This window comes from Pongo pygmaeus, chromosome 2, assembly GCF_028885625.2.
Source record: "Pongo pygmaeus isolate AG05252 chromosome 2, NHGRI_mPonPyg2-v2.0_pri, whole genome shotgun sequence".
NCBI lineage: Eukaryota > Metazoa > Chordata > Mammalia > Primates > Hominidae > Pongo > Pongo pygmaeus.
The window spans coordinates 189967956-189988434 of NC_085930.1; the positions used below are offsets into that span (position 1 = coordinate 189967956).

The 20479-nt window shown below is 38.3% G+C and overlaps 1 pseudogene; it reads right to left on the reverse strand.

Moving 5' to 3' along the window:
* Positions 1 to 3024: 3024 nt before the first annotated feature.
* Positions 3025 to 9648, reverse strand: LOC129032962 (E3 ubiquitin-protein ligase RNF13-like; annotated as a pseudogene).
* Between the last annotated feature and the right edge of the window lie 10831 nt (positions 9649 to 20479).

Consider the following 20479-nt stretch of genomic DNA (forward strand, 5'->3'; position numbering starts at 1 on the left):
GGGAAGAATAGATAAATCTTTAGGATGGAATTTCAAATAATTTATGTAGATACTCGATACTCACGGAAGAGAAGCATAACTCCCCAGTCTTTAAGTGTGGTCTATATGTAGTGGCTTCCTTATCAAGAGTAGTATGAAAAGGGTAACTTCACAGTGGAGAAACATGATAAAAACTCTCTCTGCCAAGTGTTCAAGGTTCACATCAACAGTGATGTCATGTTGACAATATATGATAAGTATGTCACTTTCCATCTTTGGTTTTCCTCTCTCAAACCCAAAACCCAATATAATCATGAGGAAAACATCAAAGAAATCCCAATTGTGAGACCTTCTATAAAATGCCTGACCAAGAATTCTTAAAAACTGTCATGGTCATCAAAAAAAACAAGGAAACCCTGAAAAACTACCACAGCCAAGTGGAGCCTAAGAAGATATGACAAATAAATATAATGTGGTATCTAGGATGGAATCCTAGGACAGAAAACAAACATTAGGTCAAAACCAAAGAAATATGAATAAAGTATGAACTTCAGTTAATAACAAGGTATTATTGTTATTGGTAGTTATTGGTTCAATTATCATGACAAATGTACTATACTATTTTAAGACGTTAATAATAAAGGGAAACTGTGTGGAGTATATCGGGAATTTTCTGCACTATTTTTGCAACTTTTTATATATCTAAAACTATTCTAAAATAAAAAGTTTATCTTTAAAAAGTTCGTATGAAAAACAAATATGCAAAAATTGTCAGGAAAACACTAAAAGCAAATCTATGAGGGATACTAATCCTGTCTAGATTTAATCCTACATTAAAACATACTATAGACCATACATAAAGTAATGTGGTACTGATGCATAGACTAACAGAAATTAAATAGAAAGCCCAAAAGTAGACATAAATATGTGTAGGAATTAAATATATGATAAAAAATATCATCTCAAATCACTGGAACAAAGGTTTAATAAATAGTGCTGGTGTTACCGGGCGGGTCTTTGTTCTTAGAGCTCCCAAGATGGTGATGGGCTGCTCCCAAGATGGTGGCAGCTGCTCCCAAGATGGCAGCAAGCCTTTTGTTCTCTGACCTGGGGTTCTTGGCCTCACAGATTCCAAGGAATGGAACCTTGGGCCATGCAGTGAGTGTTACAGCTCTATTAGAAGCCGTGGGTCATGGAAGAGAACCATGGAACCCAGTGGTTAGTGTTCAGCTTGATTAGGACAAACCCGGGCACTTAGCTGCACCAGGAACAATGACGAGCCTCTAGCCCAAACGGGAGTGGCAATGGGTGCCTTGCTGGATCAGAAGCGCAGCAGACACCCTGCCGGATCCGGAGGGGTGAAAGTCAATGGTGGGTCTGTGAAGGTGGCGATCAGCAGTGGTAGACAGAGAGCAAAAGTTCAGCTCAAGCCAGAACAAACACGGACCAGAAGAGTGTGCAGTTGCAAGATTTGATAGAGTGAAAACAGAGCTCCCATACAATGGGAGGGAACCTAAAGGGGGTTGCCTACTCCCAGCTCAAATTCCTGGGGTTTATATCCCAATCATTGTCCCTCCCTGTGTGCTCTCAGGCGATATATGATTTGACTATTTCTTTACCTCCTGCTTATAGCCTAATTTGTATTTTAGTGAGCCCTCTTTACTACCTGATTGGTCGGATGTCAGCTGAGTTACAAGCCCCGTGTTTAAAGGTGGGTGCGGTCACATTCCCCAGCTAGGCTTAGGAATTCTTAGCCTAGGAAATCCAGCTAGTCCTGTCTCCCACTGGGTCAATTGATGAATCATATGGAAAAAAACAAAATGAGATGCAGACTTCACATCAAATACAAGAATAAAATTCACAAATTATCAAATATAAATATTTTAAAATGTAATTAGACAGAAGAAATGGAATTCACTAGAAGAAAGCATGAGTGAATTCCTCTTTAAACCTCATTGTTAAGAGAGGCTTCCTATGACTCAAAATCCGGTGGCAATTTTTTAAATTGAGAAATGAGTACAGTTTTAAAAATAAACATTTTTTGCCAGGCACAGTGGCTCATGCCTATAATCCCAGCACTTTGGGAGGCCAAGGCATTTTAGGGACAGGCCCCCCAGTCTGGCCATAAACAGGCCCCAAAACTGGCCATAAGCAGAATCTCTGCAGCACTGTGACATGCTCACGATGACTATGACGCCCACGCCGAAGGTTGTGGGTTTACTGGAATGAGGGCAAGGAAACACCTGGCCCACCCAGGGCAGAAAACCACTTAAGGCGTTCCTGAACCACAAATGATAGCATGAGTGATCTGTGCCTTAAGGACATATTCCTGCTGCAGATAACTAGCCAGAACCCATCCTTTTGTTTTCCATTTTAGTTAATCTATAATCTATAGAAACAATGCTTATCACTGGTTTGCTGTCAATAAATATGTAGGTAAAACTCTGTTCGTGGCTCTCAGCTCTGAAGGCTATCAGCCCCCTGATTCCCACTCCACACTCTGGATTTCTGTGTGTGTGTCTTTAATTCCTCTAGCACTGCTGGATTAGGGTCTCGACTGAGCTGGTCTCAACAAAGGCGGCCAGATCACTTGAGGTCAGGAGTTCGAAACAAGCCTGGTCCAACATGGTAAAACCCCTTCTCTACTAAAAATACAAAAATTAGCTGGGCGTGGTGGCGGGCACCTGTAATCCCAAATACTCAGGAGGCTGAGGCAGGAGAATTGCTTGAGCCTGGGAGGTGGAGGTTGCAGTGAGCTGAGATTGTGTCACTGCACTCCAGCCTGGGTGACAGAGCAAGGCTCCGTCTCTAAATAAATAGGTAGATAGATAGATAGATAGATAGATAGATAGATAGATAGATAGATAAAAACCTTTTTATTGCAAGAAATACCATTAGTAACATCAAAAGACAAACAATAAACTAGGGGAAGAAAGAGCACCTTCTGTCCACACTGGAGACTTTCTCTTCCCAGAAAAAAAAAAAAAAAAATTTAATTTAATGTAAAAAAGACAACTGACAAACTAGGAAAAAATACCTGCAACATTACTGCAATAGAGATATTCCTAAGAAACAAAAAAAAAAAACTTAAAAAAATTTAGAAAAATATTTAGAATATAAGAACTCTTAGGACTCAACAATAAAAACACAAACAACCTAATTTTAAAAGCCATTTGAATAACACTTCATTAAAGAAGATATATAGCCCAGGCACAGTAGCTCACACCTGTAATCCCAGCATTTTGGGAGGCCAACATGGGCAGATCATTTGAGCCCAGAAGTTCAAAACCAATCTGGGCAACATGGCAAAACCCTCCTCTACAAAAAAATACAAGAATTGGCCAGGCTTGGTGCTAAATTTGCAAATTTAAAAATGAAAATAAAGAAGATATACAGAGGGCAAATAAGTACATGACAAGATGTTAGACATCATTAATCATTGAGAAAATGTAAATTAAAACACAAAGACCTATTACACATTTACTAGAATTGCTACAATTCAAAAGAATGACAGTATCAAGTCAAGACAAGGATGTAGAGCAACTGGATATCTCAAACATTATTGGTTAGAATGCAAAATAATACAGTTCATGTGAAAAATAGTTTAACAGTACCTATAAAGTTAAATATATTATAGGAACCAGCAATCTCATTTGTAACTATCCAAAATAAATAATAATATGTGACCACACAAAGACCTATGTGAAAATGTTTATGACAACTTTATTCATAATAGCCAAAAACTAAAAACAGCAACATATAAACATACTGGTAAACAGAGAAACAAATTGTAGTACAACCAAGCAATGCAACACTACTCACCAGTAAAAAGGAACAAACCATGAATGCATGTAGCATGTATGAATTTCAAAACATTGTGTTAACTGAAAGAAGACAGACACAAAAGGCTACATACTTTATGGCCAATTATATGACATTCTGGAAAGACGACAGCATATAGAGAGAAATCAGATCCATGGAAGCTGGGGTAAAGAGAGGGGATTGTGCAAAGAGGCATGAGGAAATTTTTAACGATAAAAATCTTAAAATTTTTAAAAAGACAAAGGCTAGAATAACCTTTGTAATGTTGGAATAAATTTGAAAAATAAAACAGAGGTGGGGAAAGAAAAAGACAAATTAAGTGTTTCTTAGAGACAGATCAAGGCAGGAGGGCGGATGGAAAAGAAGAGATACCTGATGACTAGAGGCTGAGAGGAGATTCCTGGGAGAAGAGATGGCTCATAAGGCTTTTTCTGGAGAAATTCTGAGTTTTTGTGGGTAAAACTTTATTTTGTGTCCCAAAAATCTTCAGGAATAAAAGCAAACGTCTCATTGGCATTGGCTCTATTGGATTTCTTGTGGATGCATTAAGGTTAGCTCCTGACTAAAACAGAGTTAGTTTATGCACATGAACACAGTTAGTCAACATCCTGCTTTTGTTTCAATGTCTCAGATCGAAAAGTTCTTCAAGTCTAAGGTTGCTGAAATTGGCCTGGCATTTTTAGCATGCATAATTCTAAAGAGAATGACCATTTTGAAAAGCTATAGTCTTTTATCTTCTTTTATATCAGGTTTATTTTATCAGAGAAATAAAAGTAGAGAGGTTTTACTCATTTCAGGGAATGCCTTAATAGTATTCTAATGTCTATTGTGATGATAAAAATGAAAAATTAGAGGTAGGAGAAATTGCTAAGAGTATTATCTACAGAGAAGACTGTTGAGACAAAGTTTGCATGCAACAGATTTTGTTTTCAAGTTCAGTTATTTTCTTTTTTCCCCCTCACATTCACTTCATTTCTGGAAAGCAAGTCCTCTCCAAATCTGCTTGACACCAAGTTTTGAACACAGAATTACTTTCTTCTGTTTTATTAAAATAATGTTAGTACCTTTAATGCTAAAGTTTTCTTCTTGTTTCATTTGTAAACATAAATAAATACATAAAGTTATGTGTAACTGTATTAGTCCATTTTTATGCTGCTGATAAAGACACACCCGAGACTGGGCAATTTACAAAAGAAAGAGGTTTAATTGGACTTACAGTTCCACATGGCTGGGGAAGCCTCACAATCATGGCAGAAAGCAAGGAGAAGCAAGTCACATCTTACATGGACGACAGCAGGCAAAGAGAGAGCTTGTGCAGGAAAACTCCCTCTTATCATAACCATCAGATCTTGAGAGACTTACTATCATGAGAACAGCATGGGAAAAACCTGCCCTCATGATTCAATCACCTCCCACTAGGTCCCCCCCAAGACACATGGGAATTCAAGATGAGATCTGGGTGGGGACACAGCCAAACCATATCAGTAACTTTAGTAAATTTGCAATTACTGTTTAGGCAAACTATACTTTTAATATTTCAAAATAAACATTTTTATTAACTCTAGTTTTGTACAAAATGATTACAAAGATACATACTAGATAATATATATAATAGATATATATAATAGATACATACTAGATAATATATATCTACTATATTACAAATCACACAGGTATATATTCTTTTGAAACATTTGTTATATAATTTCAATTATATCTATCCTTTATCCTTTTTCTTTTTTATTTTGATGTAGGGAAAATCTTTTTTTTGATATTTATTGTCCAAAAGATATTATATTGCTTTATATTCTCAACCCTCTGAACCTCTCCCCACTCTACCTTTTTCTTTCCAAATAGCCACATTGTCTTTGGATACATCAAAGAAGTCTGGATATAGCATAAGGCTGATAGATGAGAAACATAAATGAGAGGTTCCAAAAACATGGCACTGTAAGATTAACACAGGTACCACCACTGACCCTCAAAAATAAGACTTCTTTTTTTAATTAAGATTTCCATAACAATTACATGTTATAAATAATTGTATCAAAAGCCATCTGAATTCATTATTTTACTTATTTCTTTCTTAATCCAATTTAATTTCATAACTCTGTTACTTTAGAATGCTGATACTAGGAATTTGCAGTTGAAGAGATAGCACATTTCACCAAAAACAATCTGAGGCTTATAGTTTTTTCAAGCAAAGTTTTTGCATGGAATTTTTATTAGTTCATTTTGCTGAATGTACCTTCTTGAATTTCAGGGGCCATTGGTCATGTGATAGAAAAATCTTTGACCATTGTATTGTAGTCATCACGAACAAATTATTTTATATTTTTGTTAAGTGTACTTATTGCTAAATGACGTGATTTTTTTTTTTCTTTCCAACTTTTAGGTTCTAGGGTACATGTGCTGGTTTGTTATATGAGTAAGTTGCATGTCTCTGGTCTGGTGTACAAATTACTTTGTCACCCAGGTAGCGAGCATAGTACCAAATAGGTAGCTTTTCATTTCTCATGTACCTCCCACCCTCCACCCTCAGGTAGGCTCTGGTGTCTATTATTCCTTTCTTTGTGTCCATGTGCACTCAATGTTTAGCTCCCACTAATAAGTGCGAACATGCAGTATTTGGTTCTCAGTTGTTAATTTTTTTAACTGGATCTTAAAGTGGAAAACATGTTTATTAACATTTAAACTCCCCTCATACAAGGCCATATAAAAATTCTTAGTATTTCGATTATACGTTAGTCTACATTTTCTACATAGTTACAATGACATCATTAGTTCTGTTAAACATAAGTCACTTACTTTCAAATCCAATACTCAAATAATTTCCTCTGTACACAGTTTAGCAGGGCTAATTAGCATAAGATGCCATTTATTAAGAGGTATATGATCTGAGTATTAACAGTTGCTGAGGTTTGGTATTTTTATGCAGCATTTTCTTTTTGCTTTGATAACAATACCACAAAACTCTTAAGGATACTGAAATTTAGTAAGTAAAGTTCAGAGACATTACTTTAGCTGTTGAGTCAAATCTCTACATAACACTATAGTAATTAAAACGTTAAAAAAAAAAAAAAAAAAGAAGTGTTGAAATGTGCACTAGTATAGACTGCTCCTGTCAGGATAAGACTCTTTGGAACAGAAAGGGAAAAAACAGCTTTGAGTTTCTTTGTGCTGATAGGAGGAAAGGCACTGAATTACCTTGTTGCCTCTCACCAGTGATGGAAGGTCGGGTAAATGCCAGAACATATTCCAACTCAACAACTCTAGGTAACTTTGTGGAGGTGGAAGCTGGGTTATTTCATGCTAGGTGGCTGTAGCACTAACCTCATGTATAAAACGCAAAATACTTAAATACTGTGATCTAGGTCTTAATTGCAAGCTATGCTGAGGACTTTTTGTTGTTGTTTTGGCTATACTTTCATTCCAAAAGAAGAGCTGAATTGATGCTTGAGTTATAGCACCAGTCTATTATTATTAGTGAAGAAGTACACTCTTGCAGATAAATACCATATCAAAAGTCCTTTTTCAGCAATTTGATTAAATTTTAGAATACTAAAAAATAAGTTATTCCTACAGAAATCTTTGAAGGGAGAAAAAAAATCAAATTACAGTATATACCTAAACATTTTAAAGGGAAATCAATCATCTTCTGAAAGTCAAACAGTATTTGCTATGTATCGGGGGAACCCACCCCCAATATTTCAATGTAGGTTCTATTTTCCATAAGTGTTGACTGGCTGAGAAATAAAGAGAGACAGTATAAAGAGAGGAATTTTACAACTAGGCCGCCGGGGGTGACATCACATATTGGTAGGACCATGATGCCCACCTGAGCCTCAAAACCAGCAAGTTTTTATTAAAGGTTTGAAAAGGGGAGGGGGTGTAAGCACAGGGAGTAGGTACAAAGATCACATGCTTCAAAGGGCAAAAAGCAGAACTACTGATAAGGGTCTATGTTCAGTGGTGCACATATTGTCTTGATAAACATCTTAAACAACAGAAAACAGGGTTCAAGAGCAGAGAACCAGTCTGACCACAAATTTACCAAGGCAGAGTTTTTCCCCACCCTAGTAAGCCTGAAGGTACTGCAGGAGACCAGGGCGTATCTCAGTCCTTATCTCAACTGCATAAAACAGACATTCCCAGAGGGGCCGTTTATAGACCTCCCCCTAGGAATGTATTCCTTTCCCAGGGTATTAATATTAACATTCCTTGCTAGGAAAAGAATTTAGCGATATCTTCCCTACTTACACATCCATTTATAAGCTCTTTGCAAGAAGAAAAATATGGCTCTTTTTGCCCAACCCCACAGGCAATCAGACCTTATGGTTGTCTTTCCTTGTTCCCCCAAAATCACTATTTTTCTGTTCTTTTTCAAGGTGCACTGATTTCATATTGTTCAAACACACATTTTATAATCAATTTGTACAGTTAACACAATTATCACAGTGATCCTGAGGTGATGTACATCCTCAGCTTATGAAGACAATGGGATTAAGACATTAAAATAAAGACATGCATAAGAAATTATAAAAGTATTATTTGGGAACTGATAAATGTCCATATTAAAATGAAATCTTCACAATTTAAGTTCCTCTGCCGTGGCTCCAGCCAGTCCCTCCATTCGGGGTCCCTGACTTCCTGCAACAGCTATGTTATAATCCCATTCACAATTAGGCTGCAACTGGACCACAACATTATGTTCATCAGTTTCATTTTCTTCATCACTACTGTTGGTATCTTCATTGTCATCTTCCTCATAGTCTGAAGATTCGGTCATGTTCTGATGTGAGTTGGATTCTGACAAAGCCCCAAATGACTGGGCACTGACAGAAGCTAAAGGTCTAAGTAAAGGGTCACTTCATTTTATTCTTGACTACCATCTGTGTCAGAGTCTGGATTGCCTTGAGAAAGAAATTTTTGCTTGCACACTGGACAGGTTTTTTTGGTTTTAGTTAGCCAAGGGTCTACACACTTGCAGTGATAAGCATGGGAACAGGAAAGGATTCTGAGCTTGTCTCCATCTTCCTACTCATCTGAACAAATGGCACATACATCATACTCATCTCCTTTATTGAATTTATGTATAGGGAGTTTCTTAAGTTGATCTTTACAAAGTCTGTTTCTTCTAGCTCTATGTCTATCCTGGAAAAATTTTGTGATCCAATAGAAATGAAAGCATATTTCCATACAACAAATGTCCATATCAGCTTTATTTGTAATAGCCAAAAACATGAAAATGACTATCAAGATGAGACAGATGCCCACTATGACAAGGAAGGAAATTAGGCAGCATTCCAAAGGAAGACTAAATTCAAGAACTAAAATAAGGTGGCCCCCTTTTTCATATGTGAATTCATCGTTCAGAGAATTAGCTGATGATTCGCCAATAAAGACAGATAGAACATCAATTTTCTTTAGTACCTCAATGTCGTTGGATCCAATGCTAATGAGGTCATCAGAATCAACATTGTAAACTATGGCTGCTTTGTATTCTGCTCTCTGTGCATTTAAAACCTTTATATCAAAATTACAATCAAGTCATCTAATTAACACAATGAAAGTGCCAGACGAATTGTTTTTTACTGGTGGAGGCACTATGGGTTCACAGGCATTCTCTGGTTTTGAGTTAATCAAAAAACCCTTTAAACCTTCAGCTGGAAGTCTATAACCAAATCTTTCAGGGAGGTCATCAAACGTCTGAGACGTATTTCCAAAGTTATATGCTAAAATGTCTGCTTCTACAGGCAGTAGGTTTAAGAATGCAAAGAGCTGGACAGCCACGATGCTGTAGACTTGTGTGGCTGAAAGCATAAGCATCCCTATGGAGAGCAGCATCTTGTTGTAAAATCACCTGGAAGTCCAGCCCCCGGAACACAAACAGTCTTGCTGGCCACATCACAGAAGAAATCCCTACCCTGACTTCATGATTGAATATCTGCACTGACCCCACAGCCTGGAGTAGTAACAGGGATGACAACACCTCTTGTGTTAATTTGTTAGGATAATGGCCTCCAGCTGCATCTTGCAAATGACATGATTTTGTTCTTTTTAATGGCCGTGTAGCATTCCATGGTGCATATGTACCACATTTTCTTTATCCAGTCCCCCACTGATGGGCATCTGGGTGGATTCCATGTCCGTGCTTTTGTGAATAGTGCTGCAATAAGCACATGCCTGTGTCTTTTTGTTAGAACAGTTTATATTCCTTTGGGTATATACCCAAAAATTGGATTGTTGGGTCAAATGGTAATTCTGCTTTGAGCTCTTTGAAAATTCACCAAACTGCTTTCCAAAGTGGCTAGGAACTAACTTACATTCTCACTAGTAGTGTATAAACTTTCCCATTTCACTGCAAACTCACCAATATCTGTAATTTTTTGACTTTTTAGTAATAGCCATTCTGACTGGTGTGAGATGGTATCTCATTGTGGTTTTGATTTTCATTTCTCTGATGATTAGTGATATTGAGCATTTTTTCATATGGTTGGCCACATGTATGTCTTCTTTTGAGAAGTGTCTGTCCATGTTCTTTGCCCATTTTTTAATAAGATTGTTTTTTTGCTTATTTAAGTTCCTTATGGATTCTGAATATCATACCTTTGTCAGAGAAATAGTTTGCAAATATTTTCTCCCATTCTGTAGGATGTCTGTTTACTTTATTGATAGTTTCTTTTGCTGTGAAGAAGCTCTTTAGTTTAATTAGGTCCCATTGTCAATTTTTGTTTTTGTTGCAATTGCTTTTGGAGTCTTTATCATGAAATCTTTGCAAGGGCCTATGTCCAGAATGGCATTTCCTAGGTTTTCTTCTAGAGATTTTATGGCTTTATGTTTTACATTTAAGTATGTAATCCATCTTGAGTTAATTTTTATATATAACATAAGGAAGGGGTCCAGTTTTAATCTTCTGCATATGGCTAGCCAGTTATCCCAGCATTTATTGAGTAGGAATTCCTTTCCCCATTGATTATTGTTGTCAACTTTGTCAAAGATCAGATCATTGTAGGTATACAACTTTATTTCTGGGTTCTCACACTTGTTTCTTTGGTCTATGCATCTGTTTTTGTACCATTACCATGTGTTTTGATTACTGTAGTTTTACAGTATACTTTGATATCAGGTAGTGTGATGCCTTTGATATCAGGTTGTGTGATGCTATCAGGAATAGCATTGAACTGTACATTGCTTTGGGTAGTGTATTAGTCCATTTTCACACTGCTGATAAAGACATATCTGAGACTGGGTAATTTATAAAGAAAAAGAGGTTTAATGAACTCAGAGTTCTACATGGCTGGAGAGGCCTCACAATTATAGGAGAAGGCAAAAGGCAAGTCTCACATGGCAGCAGCAAGAGAAAATAAGAGCCAAGCAAAGGGGGAAACCAGTTATAAAACTGTCAGATCTTGTGAGACTTATTCACTACCATGAGAACAGTATGGAGAAAACTGCCCCCATGATTCAATTATCTACCACTGAGTCCCTCCCACAACACATGGGAATTATGGGAGCTACAATTCAAGATGAGATTTCGGTGGGGACACAGCTAAGACTGGCCCCTCCTAAATCTCATGCCCTCACACTTCAAAGCCAATCATGCCTTCCTAACAGTTCCCCAAAGCCTTAATTCTTTTCAGCATTAACTCAAAAGTCCACAGTCCAAAGTCTTATCTGAGACAAGGCAAGTCCCTTCCACCTATGAGCCTATAAAATCAAAAGCAAGTTTAGTTGCTTCCTAGAAACAATGGGGGTACAGGCATTGAATAAATACATTCCAAATGTGAATAAATAAATACTCATTCCAAATGGGAGAAATTGGCCAAAACAAACAGGCTAAAGGACTCATGCAGTCTGAAATCCAGTAGGGCAATGAAATCTTAAAGTCCAAAATGATCTCCTTTGACTCCATGTCTCACATCTGGGTCATGCTAATGCAAGAGGTGGGTTCCCATGGTCTTGGGCAGCTCTGCCCCTGTGGCTTTGCAGGGTATGGCCTCCCTCCCAGCTACTTTCACGAGCTGACGTTGAGTGTCAGTGGCTTTTCCAGGTGCATGATGCAAGCTGTCAGTGGATCTACCATTCTGGGGTCTGGAGGGTGGTGGCCCTCTTCTCACAGCTCTGCTAGCCAGTGCCCAAGTGGGGACTCTGTGTGGGGGCTTCAAGCTCACATTTCCCTTCTGAATTGCCCTAGCAGAAGTTCTCCATGAGGGCCCTGCTCCTGCAGCAGACTTCTTCCTGGACATCCACGCATTTCTACACATCCTCTGAAATCTAGGCAGAGGTTCCCAAACCTCAATTTTTGACCTGTGTGCACCCATAGGCTCACCACCACATGGAAGCTGCCAAGACTTGGGGCTTGCATCCTCTGAAGCCATGGACCAAGCTGTACCTTGGCCCCTTTTAGCCACGGCTAGAGTGGCTGGGATGCAGGGCACAAAGTCCTTAGGCTGCACACACCAGGGGGGCCCTGGGCTCGGCAAAGGAAACCATTTTATCCTCCTAGGCCTCCAGGCCTGTGATGATAGGGTAGATCATGAATGCCCTATGACATGCCCTGGAGACGTTTTCCCCATTGTCTTAGTGATTAACATTTGGCTCCTTATTACTTATGCAAATTTCTATAGCTAGCTTGAATTTCTCCTCAGAAAATGGGTTTTTCTTTTCCTCCACATCATCAGGCTACAAATTTTCCAAACTTGTATGATCTGTTTCCCTTTTAAAACTGAATGCTTTTAACAGAACTCAAATCACCTCTTGAATGCTTTGCTGCTTAGAAATTTCTTCCACCAGATACCCTAAATCATCTCCCTCAAGTTCAAAGTTTCACAAATCTCTAGGGCAGGTATAAAAGGTCACTAGTCTCTTTGCTAAAACATAGCAAGAGTCACCTTTACTCCAGTTCCCAACAAGTTCCTCATCACCACCTGAGACTACCTCAGCCTGGATTTCATTGTCCATGTCATTATCAGCATTTTGGTCAAAGCCATTCAACAAGTCTGTAGGGAGTTCCAAACTTTCCCACATTTTCCTGTCTTCTTCTGAGCCCCCCACACTGTTCCAACCTCTGCCTGTTACCCAGTTCCAAAATTGCTCTCACATTTTCAGGTATCTTTACAGCAGTGCCCCACTCCTGGTACCAATTTACTGTATTAGTTCATTTTCATGCTGCTGAAAAAGACATACCTGAGACTGGGTAATTTATAAAGAAAAAGAGGTCCAATGGACTCACAGTTCCACGTGGCTGGGGAGGCCTTATAATCACAGTGGAAGGCAAAAGGTACATCTTACATGGCGGCAGGCAAGAGTGAATGAGAGCCATGTGAAAGGGGAAATCCCTTACAAAACCATCAGACCTTGTGAGACTTATTCACTACCATGAGAACAGTCTGAGAGAAACTGGTCCCATGATTTAATTATCTCCCACCAGTTTCCTCCCACAACACATGGGAATTAAGCAAGCTACAATTCAAGATGAGATTTGGGTGGAGACACAGCCAAACTATATCAGGCAGTATAACCATTTTAACAATATTGAATCTTCCTGTACATGAGCATGGATTTTTTTTTATTTGTTTGTGTTGTCTCTGATTTCTTTCAGCAGTGTTTTGTAATTCTCATTGCAGAGATTCTTCACTTCTCTGGCTAGCTATATTTCTAACTATTTTATTCTTTTTGTGGCTATTGTGAATAGGATTGTGTTCTTCACTTGGCACTCAGCTTCGATGTTATTCTTGTATAGAAATGCTACAGATTTTTGTACAATGACTTTGTATCTTGAAACTTTGCTGAAGTTGTTTGTCAGATCTAGGAGCCTTAGGGCAAAGGCTGTGGTGTTTTCTGGGTATAGAATCATATCATCTGTAAATAAAAATAGTTTGGCTTTCTCTCTTCCTGTTTGGATGTCTTTTATTTCTTTCTCTTGCCTGATTGCTCTGGCTAGGAATCTGGTACTATGTTGAATAGGAGTAGTGAAAATGGGTATCTTTGTCTTGTTCCAGTTCTCAAGGGGAATGCTTCTAGATTTTCCTATTCAGTGCTATGTCAGTTGTAGGTTGGTCATAGATGGCTCATTTTGAGGTATGCCTAGTTTATTGAGGATTTTTAACATGAAAGAATGTTGAATTTTATCAAAAGCCTTTTCTGCATTTACTAAGATGATCATATGTTTTTTGGTTTTAGTTCTGTTTATCTGATTAATCACATTTATTGATTTGTGTATGTTAAACCAACCTTGCATTCCAGGAATAAAGCCTGCTTGACCATGGTGGACTAGTTTTTTGACGTGCTGCTGGACTTGGTTTGCTAGTATTTTGTTGAGAATGTTTACATCTATGTTTATCAGGAATATTGGCCTAAAGTTTTCTTTTTTGCTGTGTCTCTACCAGGCTTTGGTATCTGCATGATGTTGGCCTCATAGAAAGCGCTAGTGAGGAGACCCTCCTCCTCAATTATTTGGAATAGTATCAGTTGAATTGGTACCAGCTCTTCTTTCTATGTCTGGTAGAATTCAGCTGTGAATCCGTCTAGTCTAGGACCTTTTCTGGTTGGTAGGATTTTTATTACTGATTCAATTTCATAACTCCTTATTGATCTGTTCAGGGTTTCAATTTCTTCTTGGTTGAGTCTTAGGAGGCTGTACATTTCCAGGAATTTATTCATTTCTTCTAGGTTTTCTAGTTTGTGTGCATAGATGTGTTCCTAATAGTTTATGAGGGGTTTTTTTTTTTTTACTTCTGTAGGGTCAGTGGTAATGTCCCCTTTGTCATTTCTGATTGCATTTGTTTGGGTCTTCCCTTTTTTTCATTAATCTAGCTAGTAGTCTATCAATCTTATTTATTCTTTCAAGAACCAACCATTGGTTTCATTGGTCTTTTGTATGGATTTTTATGTCTCCATTTCATTCAGTTCACCTCTGATTTTGGTTACTTCTTTTCTCCTACTAGCTTTGGGATTGGTTTGCTCTTGTTTTTCTAGTTCCTCTAGGTGATGCTAGGTTGTTAATTTGAGATCTTCCTTTTTTGATGTGGATGATTAGTGCTATAAACTTCCCTCTTAACCCTGTTTACAACAGATGAGTTTAGGTCCCAAATATCTGTTTTAGATCTCACATATCTTTGATAATTTTCTGCCTCACTGATCTAATACTGTCACTGGGGTGTTATTGTGTGGTTATCTAAATCTCTTTGTAGGTCTCTAAGAACTTGATTTATGAATCTGGATGCTCCAGTGTTGGGTGCATATATACTTAAGATAGTTAAGTCTTCTTGTTGAGTTGAACACTTTATCATTATGCAATGCCCTTCTTTGTCCTTTTTGATTATTATTGGTTTAAAGTCTATTTTGTCTGAAATAAAAATAGAAACTCCTGATCTTTTCTGTTTTCATTTGCTTGATAGATCTTTCTCCATCTCTTTACTTTGAGCTTATGGGTGTCATTGCATGTGAGATGGGTCTCTTGAAGACAGCATACAGTTGGTCCTTGCTTCTTCATCCAACTCTGTGCCTTTTAAGTGGGACATTTATCCTGTTTACAATTAAGGTTAATATTGATATGATGTGGATTTGATCCTATTATATTGGTTTTTGGTTTCTATGTAGACTTGATTATAGTTGCTTTATAGTGTCAATGGTCTATGTACTTAAGTGTGTTTTTGTGCTGGCCAGTAATGTCTTTTTGTTTCCATGTTTAGCATTCCTTTAAGAATATCTTATAAGGCAACTTTAGTGGTAATGAATTCCCTTAGCATTTGTCTGAAAATGATTTTATTTCTACCTCACTTATGAAGCTTAGTTTGGCTGGATATGAAATTCTTGGTTGGAATTGATTGTCTTTGAGGATGCTAAATACAGGTCCCTAATCTCTTCTGGCTTGTAGAGTTTCTGCTAAAAGTCTGCTCTTAGTCTGATAGGGTTCTCTTTGAAGGTGACCTGCCCCCTCTCTCTAGGTGCCTTTAATATTTTTCCTTTTACTTTGACCTTGAAGAATCTGATGACCATTTCCTTGGGGATGGTCATCTTGGATAGTGTCTTGATAGGTTCTCTGAATTTCCTGAATTTGAATGTGAACATGTCTAGCAAGGTTGGGGAAATTTTCATGGTTAATATTCTTAAGTATGTTTTCCAAATTGCTTGCTCTCTCTCCTTCTCTTTCAGGGATGCCAATAAGTCATAGGTTTGGTCTCTTCACAAAATCTCATATTTCTCAGAGATTCTGTTCATTTTTTTTAATTCTTTTTTTCTGTGTTTTTAAATGACTGAGTTGATTCAAAGAATTGGTATTCAGGCTCTGAGATTCTTTCCTCAGCTTAGTCTATTCTGCTGTTAGTATTAGGTTGGTGCAAAAGTAATTGTGGTTTTTGCTATTTAAAAGTAATGACAAAAACTGCAATTACTTTTGCACCAACTAATACTTCTAATTGTATTAAGAAATTCTTGTAGTGAGCTTTTCAGCTCTATCAAATCAATTTGATTCTTTCCTAAAATGGCTATTTTGTCTTTCAGCTCTTGAATCCTTTTACTAGATTTCTTAGACTCCTTAGATTGGGTTTCAACTTTCTCCTCAATTTCGATGATCTTCATTGCCATCCAGATTTTGAATTCTGTGTCTGTCATTTCAGCCATTTAATTCCGGTTAAGAACCATTGCTGGGAAGCTAGTGCAGTCATTTGGAGGTAAGAAGACACTGGCTTTTTGAGTTGCCAGAGATCTTGTGCTGGTTCCTTCTCAACTGTGTGAGCTGATGTTTCCTTAATCTTTGAAGTTGCCATTCTTCCAATGGGGCTTTTTGCTTTTATATTCTTTGATGCACTTGAGGGTTTGACTGTGGTATAAGTTGGGTTTAGTTCACTGGCTTTATTTCTTAATAATTTCAGTGGGCCAAGGCGCAGCTCAGCATTCATGGGCTGTGTGCTTTAACCCTGGGGGCTGAGACCAGGCCCACAACTTTGTTCTCTGGCTCCTTGAGGTTAAGTACCTGCTGTGCTAAGGGATCTGAGATGTCCCTGCTGGCAACACCACTCTGATGCAGGGGGTGCCTGCAAAAGCACTTCACTGGGTGGGTGGCAATAGGGTCAAAGCACATGCAAACAACAGCAGGGCAGCAGCGGGGTGGTGGACTGTGCACATGCATGCGCTAGTGGTAGGACAGCAGCAGTGCAGTTCACACACGCATGTGCATACACCAGCAAAGTGCTGGGGGAAGGCTGCAAGCAGATGCGCACTGGCTGGGGTCCATCTGCAAAAGCTCTCTGATGGTTAGGCAGTGTCTACCAGCAAAAGAGCTATGGTGGTGGCCACTGAGAAGCACCCCAGTTAGGCATCTGAGGCTGTGTTGCAAGTGGGTGCAGCCACGTGTGAACCTTGGGAGAGGCTAGCAGACAAGAGACACTCAAATCAGACCAGCCCTGTCCCATGTGGCAGGATAGACTTGTTCTGTCCAGGTCCAACACTCAACAAAGGCCAAAGCTACCTGAAGGACCATGGGAAGCCTTGGGGGATGGGTATCCCTGTCCATGCTCTACTGCAGCTATTCCTGAGCCAAACTATGAGCTCCATGCCGGCTAGACTCCTGTTCCTGCCAACTCTCCAAGCAGCTCTCCCTGCCAGCATAAATGTTCATGGGGCCATAAAGTCTCCTGCAGCTAGGATTCCAGAGGTCTTTGGTGAAAATGGGCCACTCCATACCTATTTAACTCACATTTTCCCCAGGGGCTACTCGGGATCAGAAACGAGATCCAGTGCTCAGTAACCCAATGCAGGGTTCCCAGCTTCTTCACCCTTCAGCCTACCATCTGCATCACCCTCTGCCCACATTCAATGCCTTCCTTTCAACAACCTGCTTGGAGGGTGCCAGTTTTATTGCTGGTCTGGTCTCCCGGTGGGAGAAACTCTTCCTGGCTGTGTCTAGTCGGCTCCTCTTTTTGATTACTCTGAATTTAAAACATAGTTTTGATTAGAAAATTGAATCCTTCATTTAGAGTAGTTACAAAATTTTCAGTTTATAGACCTCCATTTAGGGATAGTTGTAAATATTTCAATTTATAGATAAAAAAATAAAAAGTATAGAGTGGCTAATAGACAACTAGGATTCATACTTACAGCTTTGCACTCCATCTCCTGTAAATTTTGGAGTTTTAGCTTTTCATAAACATTTACTAGTGCCCTCTGGTGACAATATACATAAGAATAAATATGTGTAACACAGGCTCCTCTTCTCATAATGCTGCTTTTCTTTAGAAAATGGAAATTGAGATTATTTAGATAAGAATGAAACTGACTTCACTCTCCCTGGCCTCCTTCCACTGAATGAAACATGTGAATTTATATATTTTCCTCTTTTCCATTGGTTTCTATTTCTCATAATTCTAAACATTGAATAATCAGCTTGGAAATTATGCAGTGATACCAAGAATATTCCCTTATGCATCTTATATCTTCAGCTTTTGTGGGTTTTTTTCAGCCTATTTTCATCTTTTTATTTCCTCCATGAGGAAAGGAAAGGACAGGAGGACATAAACGTGCTTATTTATATCCCTATTTTCTTTCATACTGCAGAACACCCACTGACCTCAGGCTACCCTCATATGAATACATAGCGTCTATTTGCAATGCACCTCTCCCCCACTCCCTATAGTCTAGTCTGAGTCTTGTCTAGCAACAACAACAACAAATGCCTCAGTGCTACCACAAATGAACAGTGACTACCAATCTGATGGAAACGTTATAAAAGATTTTTATTTATTTGTCTTTCTCTAATAAAGATTCGTTTTAATATTTAAAAAATTCCATTGAATGATTGGAAAGACAATGAAGGTTATAAAATTACCATTTGTGCCATTATAATTTTGATGAAAATATTAATAGTAACTTTATCCACCTCTTCCAAAGAAGGACAGAAAAAAAGATAGTGGCCTGGAATCTTGAGGAGGGGGAAATATGAACTACTATGGCCTCTCATGAGATAAGCCTCTTCTAAAATGGTATTAGTATCCTTTATTCCTTTGGCACCAGCCTGTGGCATTCCTTAAATAATAACTGGCCCACCAGTGAAAGTCATATACCTTCTATATGACAAGTAGGCGTGCCAGTCTGTTTGCTTCTGTCTCATTCATCTGCTAAACCACATGGTTTGATTTTCCTTAGCATGGGTTAGGACAGAGTAGGGAGATAGAAGAATACTGGGAACATAAAATCGTTCTGTTGTTTTTTATTGTTTCAGCTTTATATTTGTTCTAAAACCTGCTGTACATAGTTCTGGTTTTTGTTGGTGGTGGTTTATTGTTTCAACTTTATATTTGGTTAAAAACTGCCATGGACTTTCTTACATTTAAAGGATCAGTGTTAAAATCTCCCAGTGGATTTCCACCAAACAGTCCCATGAAATGCACCATGAAACAAAGATTCTGTAGCCATATAAACTTGGGAAATGGTACAACTATATCTCCCTCCTGGAGATTCACAAGGCAAGGTAGAAACTTAAAGTTTCAGAGTAGTCATATAAGAAAGAAAACAGTTTAATTTTGTTAACTCTGTGTTACCCAAGTTTACTTGACCACATTGTTTTTTCATATAACACTTTAGCATCAAGCTAGTGTTCAAAGACTATACTTTTGGAAATGCTGACTTTAAAGGCCCATAAGCCAGCAGGTTTTATCATGTACTATTTCAGTATGAGTTATTTTCCCATTTAACTGTTATTCTATGCACTTGTTTGTTTACAAATTCATGGAAATAAATCTAGACCAGTAGTTTCCAACCACAGATCATCTTGCCCCCCAGGGACACTTGATGATGTCTGAAGATATGTTTGATTGTCACAACTTGGCAGTTGCTAATAATATCTAGTTGGTATGGGGTCAGCGATGATGCTAAACATCTCACAATGGATAGGACAGCTCCCCATAACAAAGAATCATCTGGCTTACATGTCAATAGTACCATGATTGTGAAATTATCATCTAGACAGTGGTTAACTCTGAGAAGTAGGATTGCAGGTGGGGGTGAAAAGAGAAAGGTTCACTTTTGATTTTATACAAGAATACTCTATTTACTTTTATAGTTAAAAATATAATTAATCAATGTATATATGTCATAGAAAAGTTTAAAAATACACCAAATATAAATTTAAAATTACCCTGACATAAACATTGTTGAATGCTGTTAGAAATACTACAATATGAATGTACATTCTAACCCCACATCCCACCCAGATTTCTAGAAATAGAAAAATACTATTAATAAGTCCACAACAGCCTAGAATAACAATAGGGGATGGTTGTGTCACTCTCAAAAGCATATAAAAAAAATCTCTGAAATATAGGAGGCAAGGGAGGTTACTGAAGGAGGAAATCAGAGCTCCAAATTAATAGATGTGCAGAAGTAGCTTGAAGGGTACTTCAAGTCAAAGGTAGCATACATGAGGAGCTGGAGGAGGTCTGTAGAAAACAGCAAGGTGATTTTGGGGAATCCATGGAAAGTGCAGACAGTTAGTTTTCACTTTTCCTATGCTACCCGTTTATCTAATGCTGAGCAGCAGAGGACTCAGGTCCCAAACAAAAGCAATGAGTGTGGAGCGTCTTTAGTCCTGAGAGGCAGGTTAGTGCCCAGCATAGATGGAAACTCTCTGAAGGTATGAAGAGCCCCCATACCTAGAATATCTCACTCACTCTACAGC